We start from the raw sequence: 19,791 nt of genomic DNA on the forward strand, positions 1-19,791 counted from the left end.
GGGCTAATACTGGCACAGTGCTCAGGTGGTGCTTGGGTTGACGGTATGCAAGCCAAGTGCCTTAATCCAAATACTTTTTCTCAGGTCTCTTCGTTTTACTTACAGTAAATGATATAGCGCGTCTAGTAATGTATCACTTCTGAAAATCCAGAGTTGTGTCTTGTTTATTTGTGGTAGGTCACACTCTGCAGGTTCTCAAGGCTTAGTCTTTGGGCTAAGGAGCATCCTGGCAGAGCTCAGGGAAGTCATATGGAATGCCAGGAATTGAACCTAGGTCCGTGCACATAGGCAAATGCCCTATCTGTTTTACTACTGCTCTGGCTCTGAATACAGGGTTTAGAAAAAAACAAGAAGTTCTTTTTAATTCTATCCCTCAACCTATTCCCCACACTCCAAAATATAGACATCATTTTTTGAATGGGGACAACCATTCTTGGACCTGCCACTGTCTTTTGGTCTGTTTTCTCTGTCCTGTCTTACTGAGTTTTTTTTTTTTTTTGGTTGGGGGGCACTCCCATTGATGCTCAGGGGTTACTATTGGCTATGCGCTCAGAAATCGCTCCTGGCTTGGGGGGACCATATGGAACCGCCAGGGGATCAAATTGCGGTCTGTTTTAGGATACCGTTGCAAGGCAGACGCCTTACCTCTAGCACTACTGCTCCGGCCCCATCCTTTTTTGTTTTGTTTTGTTTTGTTTTGGTTTTTTAGGGTCACACCCGGCAGCTCTCAGGGATTACTCCTGGCTCTGTGCTCATAAATCAATTCCTAGGCAGGCTCCAGGGACCATATGGGATGCCAGGATTTGAACCACCCTTGGTCCTAGGGTTGGCCACTTGCAAGCAAATCCTATCATTGTGCTATCTCTCTGGCCCCTAGCCCCTCCTTTCTTAAAGTCTATCATTCTGGGGCCCGGAGAGATATGCACAGTGGTGTTTGCCTTGCAAGCAGCTGATCCAGGACCAAAGGGTGGTTGGTTCGAATCCCGGTGTCCCCACATGGTCCCCCCGTGCCTGCCAGGGAGCTATTTCTGAGGGCAGATAGCCAGGATTAACCCCTGGAGCACTGCCGGTGTTAACCAAAAACCAAAAAAAAAAAAAAAAAAAAAAAAAAGTCTGTCATTCTCCACAGTTTTTGGTCCTTGGTCCTCTTCTCTTACAAGTTTCTGAGTAGGGGCTTCTTCTCTGTAGAGAGACATGCTGGTAATATTAAATATTAGCTAGTTGGTATCCAGCTCTTGCACAACCCTCATCAAACACTGGTCTGGTGTCTGCCTGCTTTTATGGCTCTGAGTGGAAGGTAAAAGAAATAAAATAATTTTTCTCTGCAGCTTCCGGAGGACTCACCCTTAATCCCCTGGACCCCACCCACGCCCTTCCTAAATCCCAAGAGACCTGCCCTTGACCAAAGATAAATTTTAACTGTTGCAAACCTTGTGACTTGTGGTTATCTAAATCTTGCAAAAATGTAACTGAGCAAAAAAAAAGAAAGAAAAAAATGTAACTGAGCAAATATCAAGTGTCACTACTACCTGAAATGGACCAACCTACTGTAATTTTTCCACTGTCTAAAAAAGCAATATAAAGGCTTGTTAAATCTGGTTTGCGGCTCTCATCCTCTGGTTTACGCTAGGCCTCAACTGGGAGCCCCGGCATATGCTGGCATAATAATAAACCCCGTGCTTTTGCATGGTCTCTGCCTCTGGTATTCATTAGAGGGGTGCGTGTGGAATTCCCGGCCTTATCATAATCATCACAAAGCAGTGCCACCAAAATTACACTCTTGGGTTTAAGCAATAACACAGTGGTAGGGTGTTTGCCTTGCATGTGGCCAGCCCCAGATGGACCTTAGTTGGATTCCTGGCATCCCATATGGTACCCTGAGCCTGCCAGGAGCGATTTCTGAACACGGAGCCAGGAGTAACCCCTGAGCACAAAGCCAAAAACCCAACCCCTTCCCCCAAAAGAAAGACAACACTCTCCTGCTGGGCAGTGCTAGGATCCTGAAGACCAGTACTCTGCTGCCTAACAACTTTCCAGACCCCTAAGACTTGGTTTATTCACAGAATTAAGTCTCTGGCCATCCATCCAAGCTGTTGTGTGAATATTTAGTTGCCTTTGATTGTAGAGTAGTATTTCCTGATGTAGATGCTACTGGTTGCTAGTTAATTTAGCTTTTTTTTGGGGGGGGAGGGGGAGAACACCCAGAGGTGCTCAAGGATCATTCCTGGCAGTCTCAGAAAAACATACGAAATGCTGGGAAATTTAAACCCAGGTGGGCATCCCATCTGGGTCCCATCCAGAGGGCAATTTTCCGAGTGCATAGCCAGGAATAACTCCTGAGCTCCACCGGGGTGTGGCCCAAAAACAAACAAAAAAAAAAAAAAAAAAGGAAGAGAAAAGAGGTGCTGGCTTTTTGGCTGAGGTAGACAGAGCTTAAGGCAAAAATTGTGAACACCATAACCATCCTTTCCTGACTCTTGGTACGTGTTTCTTTTGTCGCTACCCCAGGCTCTTCAGACTTGTCAGCCTAAGGGGTTAGAAACACAGTGTGGGGCCCGGAGAGATAGCACAGTGGTGTTTTGCCTTGCAAGCAGCCGATCTAGGACCAGAAGGTGTTTGGTTCGAAGTCCCGGTGTCCCATATGGTCCCCCGTGCCTGCCAGGAGCGTATTTTCTGAGCAGACAGCCAGGAGTAACCCATGAGCACTGCCGGGTTGTGGGCCCAAAAACCAAAAAAAAAAAAAGGAAACACAGTGTGTAGGGTGAGGATCACAAACTCATGGATATTTAATTTGACATTGTATATCTTTTTTATTATTTTCAGATAAATGCCTGCGAGGATAAGTTCTGGTTTTTATGGGAAGTGCATCCGTTAGGGAGTGAACCTCACTTGGACACCTGAGATGAAGCAGTTCCTGGTGGTGTGAGCCTATTGGCGTGTGTGATCGAGACCAGGCAGTGAGGAACTTCTTAGGTTCAGTTGCCCTTGGGGCCACCAGGGATATACCATCAGTGCTCAGGTGGCTGTATAGTACTGGAGACTGAACTAAGGCACTCACATGTGCAACACACACATGCCAGCCCTTTGAGGTATCTTCTAGCTCCATGTGTTCCTACTGTTGTAAGAAGTTATTTAAGGACAGGGCTGGAACCATAGTACAACAGGCAAGGGCTTTTGCTTGCATAAGGCTGACCTGAGTTTGATCCCTACCATAGCCTATGGTCCCTTGGACCTACCAGGAGTGATTCCTGACTATAAGTGATTCATGAACACCATTGGCTGTGGTCTTCCAAGAGAAGAAAAGTAAGAAACTACCTGGGACCAGATAAATAATACAGCAGATAGGGAACTTGTCTAGTATCCCATCAATCAGGGTTCAATTCCCAATATCCCATATGGTCCCTCAACCCCAGAAAAAGTGATCCCTGTATGCATAGCCAGGAGTGAATTCTGAGCACTGTTGAGTGTAGCCCAAAATCAAAAATGAAAGAAAAGAAAACAGAAACTACCAAACTTTTCTAGAATAGCTCTACTATACTATGGATGGTCCCCACAGCAATGTCTGGTGATGCTTTTTCTAAATTCTCACCAGCATTTGGTATTATCACTATTTTTTTTTTTTGAGGAGGGAGTGACCACTAAACAGCCCCCAGATCACTGTCATTTTTTATTCTGTCCATCTGGTAGGTGTGTAATGATAGTTCATTGTGATGATAATTTGTATTTCCAATGATTAGTAATAGAGAGATATCATTTCCTGTGCTTATTTGCCCTCTGAACATTTGTTTTGTTGCATGCCAAAAGCCTTCTGATGTGTCAAAAGCATAAACTCTTTTCTTTTTGTTTTGTTTTTGGTTTTTGGGGTCACATCCAGCAGCACTCAGGGATTACTCTGGCTCTATGTTCAGAAATCGCCCCAGGCAGGCTCAGGGAAACACATGGGATGCTGGGATTTGAACCACCATCCTTCTACACGCAAGGCAAAACGCCCTACCTCCATGCTATCTTCTCCACCTCCCCCCCAAAAAAAAAATTCTTTTGTTTCTCTTTCTACCTCTGAACTATGCTCACATTTAACACCCGCCATTCCTCCACTCTCCCACAACCCCACACACCACACTTCACAAGACTTTCCAGCCATAAATTTAAAATGTTCACAATGTTTTTATAACCACAATATGTAGCTTTTCCAGGCACCTAATTCTCAGAGTCCCCTGACATCTGGCAGGTCTTCTAATATCTTAAGCTCAAGTCTGGTCTTTCTACCTGGAGAGTGTTAGTCAGCAGGCTCTGTACCATAGGTCTCCACAAACCACACATATGCACATGCCAACACACACACACACACACACACACACACACACACAATAACACGCAAACACTTTTACACCTTAACAAAACACACACTATATTTCTCTTACACACCTTCCACCGACACACATGAACAGCTTACACATTCATAACACACACATACTTCTCATACACAAATACAGTTTGCACATATTTCACACATACTTTCACAGACATCTCAACACACAATTACATATATGCTTTCACACACATACCCATAAACACTTCACACACAACACAGCGTTAAGCACGCACACTTTATACCTCACTCGCAAATGGAGATTGTCTCCCCTGCCTATAGCTGACTAAAGATTAGAGTATGGGGGGGGCCGGAGAGAGAGCATGGAGGTAAGGTGTTTGCCTTTCATGCAGAAGGACGGTGGCTCGAATCCCGGCATCCCATATGGGTCCCCGGAGCCTGCCAGGTGTGATTTCTGAGCGTGGAGCCAGAAGTGAATCCTGAGTACTACCGGGTGTGATCCAAAAACCAAAATAATAATAATAATAATAAAATAATAATAATAATAATAATAATAATAATAATAAGGCCCGAGAGATAGCACAGCGTGTTTACCTTGCAATCAGCCGATCCGAGGACCAAAGGTGGTTGGTTTCGAATCCCGGGGTCCCATATGGTCCCCCGTGCCTGCCAGGAGCTATTTCTGAGCAGACAGCTCAGGAGTGACTCCTGAGCACCGCTGGGTGTGCCCCCCCCAAAAAAAAACAACAAAAAACAAAAATAATAATAATAATAAAAAGATTAGGCGTTTTTCTCAGGTCCCTTCCTTCTGTTTGATTTACTAAATGGCTCCCAGCACAGCTGCACTCAGAAAAACAACTCACTTGCTGGATTTCCTGGATATATTATAGTTAAGGTAGAAAAGATGTGAAGGAAGGGCTCTGGGAAAGGGTGGACTCTCCATACTCTGGATGTGCTGCTCTCTTCAAACATCCAAAGTTCACCGCCAGGAAAATGACCCAAATTTGTTATTTTTTTAAAATTGGTTATTACTATGTTTGACTTTGGGCTACACCTGACTGTGATTTAGGGCTTAGTCCCTGGCTCTTGCTCAGGGATATCTCCTAGGGGTGGGGCTCAAGGACCATTTGGAATGCTAGAGATCAAACCCTAGTTGGCTATATATAATGTAAGTGCCCAAAACTTCTCTACTATAATCCCAGCACTTGTTTTGTTTATACTCAGAAGGTGCTTGGGGAAAGACACCTGGGCCTCCTGTGTGCAAAGCATGCATTTAGCACTTTTAAAATAGTAGGCCTTTTTAAAAAAAATAGTAATAATAACCAAATCTTATTCTTAGATATTTTGGTTTTGGAGTCATAACCTGATAATGCTTGGGAATTACTCCTGACTCTGTGCTCAGCGATCACACCTGGCCCAAACCTTATTCTTTTTGTTTGTTTGTTTTTGTTGTTTGGATCATACCAAGCAGTGCTCAGAGCTTATTTTTGACTCTGCACTCACAGATCACTCCTGGGGTGCTCAGGGGACCATAATGTAATACCGGGATAGACTGGGCAGAGCAGTGTGTAAGGCAAGCACCCTATCTCTCCTGCTCCAAATCTTGTCTGTTTTACAATTTATATGGAGCCTTTTATGTTGATATGATTGATCAAAGTATTGACTTAGTAAGGTAATTTGTTCCCAACTTCATCATTCCTTGGAGTAAGAGGTGGGGCTAAAAGTCCCACCTTATTGCCGCAGGCTCCTATCACAGCTGTCTTGGTCTGGGTCATCCCAAAATAATCTAATTAGCATTTTCAGAATGTGCCTGAGAAAGTTTGATATGAATAATTAGAGACACATTTTGTAACTAAGGTGCAAATGCATTACAACAGAAGATGTTTCTTATCACTCTAATCACTTAAAAATATCAATTCTTTGGGGCCAGAGAGATAGGCACAGCAGCAGTAAGGCATTTGCCTTGCATGCAGTCAAGACAGGAAGGACTTCGGTTCGAATCCCAGCATCCCATATGGTCCTCCAAGCCTGCCAGGAGCTACTACTGAGTGAAGAGCCAGAGTAACCCCTGAGCGCCGCTGGGAGGTGGGGAGAGAGAAAAAAAGAAAAAACTTAAATAAAAAAAATCGAGGCTTTAAACTATGGTACCCTTCGCCAGAGAGATAGCATGGAGGTAGAGCGTTTGCTTGGCATGCAGAAGGACAGTGGTTCGAATCTCGGCATCTCATATCCCCCCCACTCTAGCCTGCCGGGGGTGAATTTCTGAGCGTAGAGCCAGGACTAACCCCTGAGTGCTGCAGGGTGTGACCCAAAAAACCAAAACCAAAATGAAAAACAAAACAAAAAAACTATGATACCTCAATACAAACTGATTTGGAAAATCTGAAACCTATTTGGGCCATACCCAGTAACATTCAGGGGTTACTCCTGGCTATGCCGCTCAGAAATCGCTGCTGGATCGGGGGGACCATATGGGACGCCTGGGATCTAACCCATCTCCATCCTGGGCAGCTGTGTGCAAGGCAAAAGCCCTACTGTTGTACTAGGGCTCTGGAGGGTTAATTACTTTACTTTTTTGATTATTATATTCAAGGGGTGGGCGAACACCGCACGCAGCTCCCGGCCAAAATGAATGCGGCTCTTTACCTCTTATCATTATTTTGTATACTGTGACTCTTTGCCAAGTTTGAATTATGTTCTGCTGCTTCTGAGGAGGGATCTCTGAGGAGAGATCTCCGAGTGCTAGTCCCGCCCCCAGGCTGCGTCCTCCCGTCTCCCATCCCTCGAAACAACTGCACAGGCCAGCGGGGGACCAGTGTGACACATGTTGGGGACCCATCTGGCCGTTAGTTTCTTAGTGTGGAGGACGCAGCACACCCTCACCATCACTGCAGGATTTTGACCCTCACTCAAAATGGCAAAATGCAATATGTGTTGAATAGATTATTGTTAAAATGATATGCTTTTGTATGAGTGTTTGTCTGTTTTGGCAGGTCAGTGCGTGGTGTGGCTCTCTGACTCTCACAGTTTAAAATTTTGGCTCTTTGTGTCGAACTTGTTCGCCACCCGTTATATTCTATTTTCCAGCAGTATTTGTTGAATATAGCCCAGAAAACTTTACATCGTTATATATGACTTCTTTTGTTTGTTTGTTGTTTTGGGGTCACACCTACTGGCACTCAGGGGTTTACTTCCTGGCTCTGTGCTCTGAAATTGCTCCTACACAGGCATGGGAAACCATATGGGATGCTGGGATTCGAACCACCATCCGGTCCTGGATTGGCTGCATGCAAGGCAAATACTCTACCGCTGTGCTATCTCTACAACCCCTATATTATTTATTTTTGTTCTTTAAAATATGCTCTTTTGGGGCTGGAGAGATAGCATGGGAGGTAAGGCGTTTTGCCTTTCATGCAGGAGGTCATCGGTTCGAATCCTGGCGTCCCATATGTCCCCCCATGCCTGCCAGGAGCAATTTCTGAGCCTGGAGTCAGGAATAACCCCTGAGCACTGCCGGGTGTGATCCAAAAACCACACACAACACACACAGACACACACACACACACAAATAAAATAAAATAAAATAAAATACGCTCTTTTGGAAATCCAAGGCAATACTACAGTGAGTAAGGCACTAATCTTGAATGGCAGTCCGCCAGTATTTTATCCTTAGCATCCTATAAGATTTCCCCAAGCACCAATAGAATAATCTCTGACCATCAAGCCCAGAACGCTCCTGGTGTGCTCCCCCCAATAAAATTAAGTGCGTTCTTTTCAGGGGTAAGGCTTTGGAACTATTACACCCTGCTGTTCTTTGGGGGCTATTTCAGGCTTGTTGCTCAGGAGTGAACCAGGTAGTGATCAGGGGACCGCATGTGGTACTGAGGGATTAAACCAAGCCCCAAGGCAAGTGCCTATCTCCTGTACTGTCTCTCTGGCCCTCATGTCAACTCTTTTGATACTATAACCAAAAACATTTGGATGCACTATTGCTCAAGAGTTCAGATGACAGAGAAAGAGTGTTAGGGAGGACAATCTGGCAAGTTGAAAATATGGACTCATATTATAGAAGTCCATCCTATCATATTATCACAGTCTGTGACATTTTCTGTGGGACATGAAGCCTGTTTTATTCAAGACTGTTGCAGATTGGTTGGAATCATGATCACCAACAAATGACATTCATGACCTTGGAACTATGTCATATGTTTGATATATATACATATTTATGTATACATTTGTATATAAATTATAGATAGATTTACTGTAAGTCTAAAGAGAGCTTCTTTCTTTTCTTTTTTTTTTTTTGTTTTTTGTTTTTTGTTTTTTGGGCACCACACCCGGCAGTGCTCAGGGGTTACTCCTGGCTGTCTGCTCAGAAATAGCTCCTGGCAGGCACGGGGGACCATATGGGACGTCGGGCTTTGAATCAACCACCTTTGGTCCTGGATGGGGCTGCTTGCAAGGCAAACACCACTGTGCTATCTCTCTGGGCCCAGTTTTTGTTTTTTTTGGTCACACCCGGCAGCGCTCAGGGGTTACTCCTGACTCCATGCTCAGAAATTACCCCTGGCAGGCCCGAAGGACCATATGGGGATGCCGGGATTTGAACCATCGTCCTTCTGCATGAAAGGCAAATGCCTTACCTCCATGCTAGCTCTCCGGCCCCTAAAGAGAGCTTTCTGATTAAGAGGTTAGAGAGATTGTACTTGTCTTGCATCCTCATCTCACTCCTGGTCCAAGGTCCTGCCACCACCACAGATGCTTCAGAATATCCCTGAAGTGTCTTTTTTGAGAAGAGAGCCAAGGATGGCTCTTAGCACTAATGGGTGTGGTCAAAAGAAAATAAAACAAAAAATATTTCTGATTAAAGGAGTATGCTGAACATGCTTTCTTCTCTGTACAGTCTTTTCAAAGGAGAACAAGATAAGGGAAAACAACATTCTTACATTCTCAATGTTCATACTCCCAGAAGAATTTGCTGGTCATAAATTTGAGCCCAGCTCTGAAGATCTTTGGGTTTCAAATTCCCAGTGTCAGTTGTTCATTCTGCACAACCTTATGAAAAAATGGGACATGTTCTGGCTACTTCCTGCTGAATTGGGGTCATTGTGAAAGCAAGGTTTGTTGTCCAGGGCACACTCATAGATAGTCTTACTATAGTCTATAGCAAAGTATCCATCTTGAGCATGTGTAGTTTTCAGAAAAAAGAACAGTTTTCAGTTCTTTTTGTTGTTGTTGTTGTTTGTTTTTTCTTGTTTCTCTGGTTTTGGGTCCACACCCGTGATGCTCAGGGGTTTACTCTGGCTATGCCCTCAGAAAATCGCTCCTGGCTTGGGGGGACCATATGGGAAGATGGGGGATCCAACCGTGATCCATTATAGGATAGCCCCGAACAAGGCAAACACCCTACCCTGCTTTGCACCACCACTATGGCCCCTCCAGGTCTCAGTTCTTGATTAATGAAAAGTAACAAGAAATACTGAAAATCAGGGGCTGGAGAGATAGCACAGCGGTAGGTGCATTTGCCTTCTACATAGCCAACCCCGGACAAACCTTGGGTTCGATTCCTGGCACCCCATGCGGTACCCTGAGCTGCCAGGGAGTGGTTTTTTGAGAGCATGAGCAAGGAGTAAACACTGAGCGTCTGCTGGGTGCAACCCCTCCCAAAATAAAAGAGAGAGAGAAAGAAAGAGAGAAAGAAATACTAAAAATATTATTGTGAAAAATCAATGCCTACTATAGATAAATTAGGATCTCAAACCAGGAAAATAACTCAAAGGGTTAGTGGATATTCTTTGCATGCTGGAGGCCCAATTTCTATACTCCATATTGCACAGCATCCTAAGTACTATCAGGAACAATTCCTAAGCACAGAGGCAGTATTAGTCCCTTAATAAAATTTAAAAAATAAATAAAATAAAAGAATTCCTTCCAGTTCACAGGTACAAAAACATCAAAAGTAATTATTTGGGGGGGGGGGGTGTTGGGCCACACCCAGAGGCGCTCAGGGATTTCTCCAGAAATCACTCCTGACGGGGGCCGGCAAGGTGGCGCTAGAGGTAAGGTGTTTGCCTTGCAAGTGCTAGCCAAGGATGGACCGCAGTTCAATCCCCCGGCGTCCTATATGGGTCCTCCCAAGCCAGGGGGCAATTTTCTGAGCACTTGACCAGGAGTAACCCTGAGCACCAAAAAAAAAAAAAAAAGAAAGAAAGAAAAGAAATCACTCCTGACAAGCAAAGGGGGACCATGTGGCATGCTGGGAATAGAACCCGGGTCATTCCTGGGTCAGCTGCATGCAAGACAAATGCCCTACCACTGTGCTATCACTCTTGCCCTCAGAAGTAACTTTTTTTGTTTGTTTGTTTTTGTTTTGGGGCCACACCCGGTGACGCTCAGGGGTTCCTCCTGGCTATGCGCTCAGAAGTCGCTCCTGGCTTGGGGGGACCATATGGAACGCCGGGGGGATCGAACCGTGGTCCATCCAAGGCTAGCGCAGGCAAGGCAGGCACCTTATCTCTAGCCCCGGCCCCCATATGTAGGATGGGCTAGATAGTATCTTGGTAAGGCTTTTTTACCTTGCCAACCCGTGCTTGTATTCCTGGCACCACACCCTGGTTCTCTGAGCCCTGCCAGAAGTGATCCTTGAGCTCAGAGCCAGGAATAGCTCTGAGCAGTGCCAGTGTGAAAAAATAAAATGAATTATGTGGATAACTTACAGTACTTACTTTGCCAGGGATCTACGTCAAGCTTTATCTGGCATCTCTACTGTCTGTGATCGCTGGCACTGCAAGAAGTTTCTCGATGCACTCCTTACAGATGTGTGTAAGAACCGCAAAATAGAATGTGAGTCTGGTAGTACAACAACAAGGGAGGTTGTGCAGGAAGTGCAATTCGTGGTGAGCACATGTGCAAGACCAAAGAGAAAACTGTGCAAACTCCCAAACTCTGACTGGTGTCTCTTCACTAAGAGTTGTAGCCCTGTGACCATGTGTGCAAACACTGTCACTAAAGGAAGTTTGAAACCCAGTGAGTTCAGAAGACATATCTGGGGCCAGAGAGATAGAATAGTGGTAAGGTGTTTTCCTTCCTTATGGCCGACCCAGGAGAAACCTGGTTGGATTCCCAGCATCCCATATGGTCCCCCAGCCTGCCAGGGGTGTTTTTCTGAGTGCAGAGCCAGGAGTAACCCCTGAGCACTGCTGGGGTGTGGCCCCCAAACCAACCAACCAACCAATAAATAAATAAATAAAGTGAAAAATAAAAGACATATGTGAACTTCTCAATCTAAGATGCAACACCCAGGAAGCATGATGAGTAAGAATGCATGAACAGGGGCTGGAGCAATAGCACAGTAGTAGGGGCATTTGCCTTGCATGAGGCCAATCCAGGATGGACCCGGGTTTTGATCTTCGGCATCCCATATTGTCCCATGAGCTTGCCAGGAGAAATTTCTGATAACAGAGCCAGGAGTAACCACTGAGTGCCTCCAGGCGTGCCCCCACCCCCCCCCCCAAATAAAATGGAATGCATGAGCACCATAGCTAGGAATGTATGTAGCCACTATCATGTTATAACAGATTCAATAATCCAACATTTTAATCAAGAAAGGAGATTTAATTTTTTTTTTTTTGGTTTTTGGTCACACCCGTTTGAACGCTCAGGAGGGTTACTCCTGGCTATGCACTCAGAAATCACCCCCTGGCTTGGGGGGACCATATGGGACGCCGGGGGATCGAACCACGGTCCGTCCTATGCTAGCTCTTGCAAGGCAGACACTTTACCTCTAGCGCCACCTTCCCGGCCCCGAGATTTAATTATTATTTTTTTTTTTTTTTGGTTTTTGGCCACACCCGTTTGACGCTCAGGGGTTACTCCTGGCTATGCACTCAGAAATCACCCCTGGCTTGGGGGGACCATATGGGACGCCGGGGGATCGAACCGCGGTCCGTCCTATGCTAGCACTTGCAAGGCAGACACTTTACCTCTAGCGCCACCTTCCCGGCCCCGAGATTTAATTATTATTATTTTTTTTTTTGGTTTTTGGGCCACACCCGTTTGGACGCTCAGGGGTTAACTCCTGGCTATGTGCTCGAGAAATCGCCCCTGGCTTGGGGGGACCATATGGGACGCCGGGGGATCGAACCGCGGTCCTTCCTTGGCTTAGCGCTTGCAAGGCAGACACCTTACCTCCAGCGCCACCTACCCGCCCCGAGATTTAATTATTTAATGTGCCTTTTGGCCATCTACATTTCTTCCTCGAGGAAAAATCTCTTCATTTCTTCTCCCTATTTTTGGATGGGGTTAGATTTTTTTTTTCAAAGTTCAATGGGTATCTTGTATATCTTAGATATCAAACCCCTTATCTGATGGGTATTGGGTGAATAGTTTTCTCCCATTCTGTGTGTAGCCTTTTTTATCCTAGTCACTGTTTCATTCGATGCGCAAAAGTTTCTCAATTTAATCTAGCTCCATTTGTTTATCTCTGCTTCCACTTGCTTGGACAGTAGTGTTTCATTGTTGAAGGTACTTTTAGCTTCATTGTCATAGGAGTGTTCTGCCTATGTTTTCCTCTATGTATGTTATCATTTCAGGTTTGATACCAAGGTTTTTAACCCATTTTGATTTGACATTTATGCGTGGCATTAAAGAGAGAGGCCTGAATTCATTTTTTGCATGTAACTGACCAGTTTCCCTAGCAAACCACTTGTTAAAGAGGACCTTCTTATTCTACTTTGTATTTTTTGCTCCTTTTTCAAAGATTTATTGTAAACTTGTGGGTCCAATCTGAATATTCAAATATATTCTATTGTTTGGAAGGTCTTTCTTCATTCCAAAACCATGCTGTTTTTTTAATTAATTAATTAATTTTAGATTTTTGGGCCACCTGGCAGCGCTCAGGGGCTACTCCTAGCTCTGTGCTGCTCAGAAATTGCTCCTGGTAGGCTCAGGAGACCATGTGGGGATGCAGGGAACCGAACCCAGGTCCATCCCAGGTCGGCTGAGTGCAAGGCAAACGCCCTATCTCTGTGCTATCACTTTGCCCCCCTTGCTGTTTAAATGTCTAATGTTTTATAGTATAGTTTAAGGTTGAGGAAAATGGTGCCCCCCATCTTTTTCCCAAGGATTTTTTTTTTTTTTTTTAGTTTTTGGGCCACACTCAGCGGTGCTCAGGGGTTACTCCTGGCTGTCTGCTCAGAAATAGCTCCTGGCAGGCACGGGGGGACCCTATGGGACACCGGGATTCGAACCAACCACCTTTGGTCCTGGATCGGCTGCTTGCAAGGCAAACGCCGCTGGTTCTATCTCTCCAGGCCCTCCCAAGGATTTCTTTAGCTATTCATGGATGTTTATTGCTCATATGAATTTCTTTTTCTTTTCTCTTTTTTTTTTTTTTTGTTTTTTTTGGGGGGGGGCACACCTGGTAACGCTCAGGGGTTACTCCTGGCTATGCGCTCAGAAGTTGCTCCTGGCTTGGGGGACCATATGGGACTCCGGGGGATCAAACCAGTCCGTCCAAGGCTAGCGCAGGCAAGGCAGGCACCTTACCTCTAGCGCCACCGCCCGGCTCCCATATGAATTTCAGTATCTCTGATCAACTTCTTGGAAAAATGTCACTAGAATTTACTTCAAGATTGCAAGGTTGAGGGGCCGGGCGGTGGCGCTAAAGGTAAGGGTGCCTGCCTTGCCTGTGCTAGCCTTGGACAGACCGAGGTTCGATCCCCCGGTGTCCCATATGGTCCCCCAAGCCAGGAGCAACTTCTGAGCGCATAGCCGGGAGTAACCCCTGAGCGTTACTGGGTGTGGCCCAAAAAAACAAAAACAAAAAACAAACAAACAAAAAAAAAGATTGCAAGGTTGATTTAATATATGCAAGTCAATTAATATAATATATAATCAATGAAAGAAAAAAAACATATGATCATACCAATAGATTGCTGAGAAAACATTTGACAAGATCCAGCACCCATTCATGATAACCCTCAAAAAGATAGGAATTGAAGAAATTTTCCCCAATATTGTCAAAGCCATTTATCACAAACCCATTGAAAATATGCTCGGCGGGCCGGGCGGTGGCGCTAAAGGTAAGGTGCCTGCCTTGCCTGCGCTAGCCTTGGATGGACCGCGGTTCGATCCCCCGGTGTCCCATATGGTCCCCCAAGCCAGGAGCAACTTCTGAGCACATAGCCAGGAGTAACCCCTGAGTGTTACCGGGTGTGGCCCAAAAACCAAAAAAGAAAAAAAAAAAAAGAAAATATTATGCTCAATGGGTCAGAAACTTAAAGCCTTTCCTCTAAGATCTGGCATAGCCAGAAGCGATTTGGGGACCATATGGGATGCCAGGGATCAAACCCAGGTTGACTGCACGAAAGGCAAATGCCCTACCCTATGTGCTATTGCTCAGGAATCACTCCTGGCATGCTCGGGGGACCATATAGAATGCTGGGATTTAAACCACCATCTGTCCTGAATTGGCTGTGTGCAAAACAAATGCCCCATTGGCTGTGCTATTTCTCGGGCTCCCTTGAGTTCAGCTCTTAATATCTTTGGGTAAATTTCAATATTAGTGATTTTTAAAAAAAATTTCTGTTGTTTGCTTTGGTTTTACCCAGCAGTGCTTAGGGCTTATTCCTGGCTCTACACTCAGATCACACTCCTGGCAGGCTAGGGGAACAATATGGGGAACTGGAACATATATGAGCATTATGCAAGTTAAATGCCCTCCCCACTGTGCGAGCATTTCTGCCCCAATAATAGTGATTTTTGTTTGTTTGTTTGTTTGGTTTGGTTTTTGGGGCCACACCCGGTGACACTCAGGGGTTACTCCTGGCTATGCGCTCAGAAGTTGCTCCTGGCTTGGGGGACCATTTGGGACGCCGGGGGGATCGAACCGCAGTCCTTCCTTGGCTAGCGCTTGCAAGGCAGACACCTTACCTTCTAGCACCACCCGCCCGGACCCCTGATTGTTTGTTTTGATATTGGTTTGTAGCCATATCTGGTTGTGTTCTGATACTGAGAACAGTGATGGTAGGAAGGAGATGACCATGCGGTGTCAGGAAGTAAATCTGGAGCTCTTATGTGCAAAACCTGTGTTCTAACCCTTTGAGATATCTTCCTTGGTCAGCTTTTTGTTTGTTTGTTGTTTTGGTTTTGGGGTCAGAAATCACTCCTCACAGGCTCGGGGGACCAAATGGAATGCCGGAATTTAAACCACCATCCTTCTGCATGCAAGGCAAATGCCTTACCTCCATGCTATCTCTCCGGCCCCATTCCTTGGTCAGTTTTAATGTGATGACTGACTTGGATTTAAGAAAACCAAGGATGGGAGCAGTGGCACTAGCGGTAAGGTGTCTTCCTTGCGAGTACTAGCCTAGGATGGAACAATACCCCAGCGTCCCATATGGGTCCCCGAAGCCAGACAGGAGCAATTTCTGAGCGCATAGCCAGGAGTAACCCCTGAGCATCACTGGTATAGGCCAAAAACCAAAAAAGAAAAGAAAAAGAAAGAAAGAAGGAAAAAAGAAAGAAAAAAAGAAGAAAAGAAAGAAAGAAAGAAAGAAAGAAAGAAAGAAAGAAAGAAAGAAAGAAAGAAAGAAAGAAAGAAAGAAAGAAAGAAAGAAAGAAAGAAAGAGAAAAAAAGAAAGGAAGGAAGGAAGGAAGGAAGGAAGAAAGAAAGAAAGAAAGAAAGAAAGAAAGAAAGAAAGAAAGAAAGAAAGAAAGAAAGAAAGAAAGAAAGAAAGAAAGAAAGAAAAAGAGAGAAAGAAAGAAAGAAAAAGAGAGAGAAAGAAAGAAAAGAAAGAAAACCAATTGAACTTTAGAGAAAGAAATGAGGTGTAAGAAAGTTATATAAAGTCAAATTATACATCCTTCTTAGAAAAAATAGAAATGTTTTCTGTACAAATATGCTAGAGATCATGCAACATAATAGATGCTAATTGTGAGGGATCTTAGCTATGATCTATTCTAAGGTCCTTGTTTTTGGATTATGAAAATGAGGCTAAGTATGAAATGCCTTATGTGAAGTTTTACTTATAATGTGTTTAAGCTTGGAATACAACCTATTTTATAACTGCTAGTTGATAAATGTACTGAATATTAATTTTGCTTAATACTATTCATGAATATAACAAATACATGACAAATCCATTCGGTAATCTCAGATTTGAAGTAGTGCTTACTAGTCCATCTCTGTTTCTCTTTTTCTTTCTACATATTTGTGTTCTTTTTTTTGGTCACACCCAGTGGTGCTCAGGGGTTACTCCTGGATCTGCACTCAGAAATGACTCCTGGTTGGGGCTGGAGAGATAGCACAGTGATAGGGCATTTGCCTTGCAAGTAGCTGATCCTGGATAGATGGTGGTTCGAATCCTGTCATCCCATATGATCCCCTGTGCATGCCTGGAGCTATTTCCGAGCACAGAAACAGGGAGTAATCCCTGAGTGCTGCCAGTTGTGACCCACCCAAAAGAAACTACTCCTGGTTGGAGGCCGGAGAGATTGCACAGTGGTGGGGGCATTTTGCCTTGCATGCAGTCAACCTGGGAGGGACCCAGTTCAATTCCTGCCATCCCATATGATCCCCAAGCCTGCGAAGAGCAATTTATGAGCACAGAGCCAGGAGTAACCCCTGAGCACCACTGGGTGTGGACCGAAATCCAATAATAAATAAATAAAACAAAGTGTGCAGTCCACAATGCACCTCAACCAAGTACATGAGCACAGCAACTAAGTGTGTGACCAGGGACTGATGTGATAGTACAGCAGGCAGGACATTTTTTTTTTTTGCATGTCACCGATCTGGGTTCAATACCTGGCACCCCATGTGGTTCCTTGAGCCTGCCAGGAGTGTTTCCTGAGTGCAGAGCCAGGAGTAACCCCTGAGCTCTGCTGGGTTGTGGCCCCAAAACAAAACAAACAAGCAAAAATGTATGACCCCTGGAAAACACTGTGACAAATATGCCAGTGCCATAACCAAGTGATTATAGCTACTACAACAAAGGAAAGAGAAGTGGAAATTACAGCAGAAGTAAATAAAATAAATGCAGCCAGGGAGCTAGTATGTTGTCAGGGGGTTGCATATAAAGATCCTGTTTTCCAGATGGAATTGAAATAGAACCATAAAGAAAAACTCTCTCCTAGCCTTCGCCCTATGACCTACACAAATAACAAGATCTCCAGCTACAGAGGCATGGTGGAAAGTCTTCTGATACCATAAAAAGACCTTGGGGTGTGTAAATAAGTGAGGATGGAGACTGTAGTTGTTCCCACGGCAGTATGCTTTAAGACAGGGGTCCTCAAACTTTTAAACAGGGAGCTAGTTCACTGTCCCTCAGACCATTGGAGGGTCTGACTATAATAAAAAACAAAACTTATGAACGAATTCTTATGCACACTGCATATATCTTATTTTGCTCTGAAGAAACAAAACAGTTACAAATACAATATGTGGCCTGTGGCCCATAGTTTGAGGATCACTGCTTTAAGGGCAGAGAAACCCTGTATCTCTTAGTCCAACAGAATTCCCGTTTTTTGTTTTGTTTTGTTTTGTTTTGGTTTGGTTTTTGGGCCACACCCGGCGATGCTCAGGGGTTACTCCTGGCTCTCTGCTCAGAAATCGCCCCTGGCAGGCACGGGGACCATATGGGACACCAGGATTTGAACCAACCACCTTTGGTCCTGGATCAGCTGCTTGCAAGGCAAACGCTACTGTGCTATCTCTCCGGGAATTCCTGTTTTAATTTTCCCAATAGTTAATGTGCCTATGCAAAAAGGAAAAAAAGAAAAAGAAGAAACACAATACCTTTTTTTAAGAAGTTGCTAGTCTTGGGCCCGGAGATATAGCATGGAGGTAAGGCGTTTGCCTTTCATGCAGGAGGTCATCGGTTCAAATCCCGGTGTCCCATATGGTCCCCCGTGTCTGCCAGGAGCGATTTCTGAGCCTGGAGCCAGGAATAACCCCTGAGCACTGCCGGGTGTGACCCAAAAACCACAAAAAAAAAAAAAAAAAAAAAAAAAAAAAGAGAGTTGCTAGTCTGTTTTTGTTTGTTTGTTTAGTTTTGTTTTTTTGGTTTATTCTTTTAGTACTTTTGTTGTTACTCCCTTATTTTTATTTTGTTTTGTTACTTTTTTTCTCCTTTTTTCCCTTTCTTCTTCTAAATGGATATTTAAAACACCTAGACAGACTCCTAGTTTTTTTCTTTTTTGTTTGCCTTTTTTTCCCTTCTTTTCTTCTCCCATATCTTTTCTCATATCTTCAATAGAGCCACATTACTGGAATCACCTTCATCAGCCTCATCATTGGAGGGGGAAAAAATGTATGGTACCAAGACCAGAAAGTCATATGTTCATTTGGTGTAAATAAAAAATGATCAGTCTTGAATACCAAATCCAAAATCAACGACAACAGAATCGACACCCAATCTATAACAAGCTGTACAAGGGGTGAACAGATGCACTAGCATTATGGGGGGTGGGGGGTAAAGGAGGGAGATGTGGGATGTATGCTGGGAACAGAGATGGAGGGAGGACAACACTTGTGGTGGAAATGCCCTTCATTCATTGTCACTATGTGCCTTAAATATTACTGTGAAAGATTTGTAATTCACCTTGACCACAATAAAAATGAAAAAAAAAAAAAAAAAGAAAAGAAGATCCTGGTTCTACTGCCAGATCTACATGTGCCAGCAAGCACCTCTCTAAATGTGACCTTGTAATACCCCCAAATACCTGTCCCAAGCATTGCCAGATTTGGCCTTCATTGCTCCCTGGCAATGTAGGGCCTGCCTAACTAACACTGTGTCCACACAGCCTTGAACTGTCCATCTTGATTGTGGTTTCTTTTTTTAACTATGGAACGCTTCACAAATTTGCGTGTCATCCTTGCGCAGGGGCCATGCTAATCTTTTCTGTATCGTTCCAATTTTAGTATATGTGCTGCTGAAGTGAGCACGTCCATCTTGATTGTTAAAGAATCACTGAGGCCTTGCTTGGGAGTTTCCCCAAAATAAATAAATAAATAAATAAATAAATAAATAAATAAATAAATAAATAAATAAAAGTTTGAAAATATTTTAAAATCAATGAAAATAAGCTTTTTTTTTCCCTTCAAAAAGAAACATAAAATGATAAATCTCTATCAGGGGTCAGCAACCTGTGGCTCCAGAGCTACATGAGGTTCTTTTGAAGTTTTGCCCTGGCTCAGGTAACAGTGGGGCAGGGAGCAGTATTACTTAAAAAAAATTTTTAGGGGGGTCACACCAGGCAGTGGTCAGGGGGTTACTCCTGGCTCTATGCTCAGAAATCGCTCCTGGCAGGCTTGGGGAACCATATGAGATGCTGGATTCAAACCACCATCCTTTTCTGTGCAAGGCTAATGCCCTACTTCCATGCCATCTCTTCAGCCCTCACTTAAATATTTTAATTGGCTATTAATTTGCACACATATATGTTTTACATTGTTA

The 19,791-nt window shown here is 44.3% G+C and overlaps 1 non-coding gene across 1 annotated transcript; it reads right to left on the reverse strand.

Moving 5' to 3' along the window:
- Nucleotides 1-19,173: 19,173 nt before the first annotated feature.
- LOC126032996 (U6 spliceosomal RNA) lies at nt 19,174-19,280 on the reverse strand. The gene has a single exon (XR_007504153.1). It is a non-coding gene; the product is annotated as a U6 spliceosomal RNA (small nuclear RNA).
- Nucleotides 19,281-19,791: the final 511 nt, after the last annotated feature.

This window comes from Suncus etruscus, chromosome 16, assembly GCF_024139225.1.
Source record: "Suncus etruscus isolate mSunEtr1 chromosome 16, mSunEtr1.pri.cur, whole genome shotgun sequence".
Taxonomy (NCBI): Eukaryota; Metazoa; Chordata; class Mammalia; order Eulipotyphla; family Soricidae; genus Suncus; species Suncus etruscus.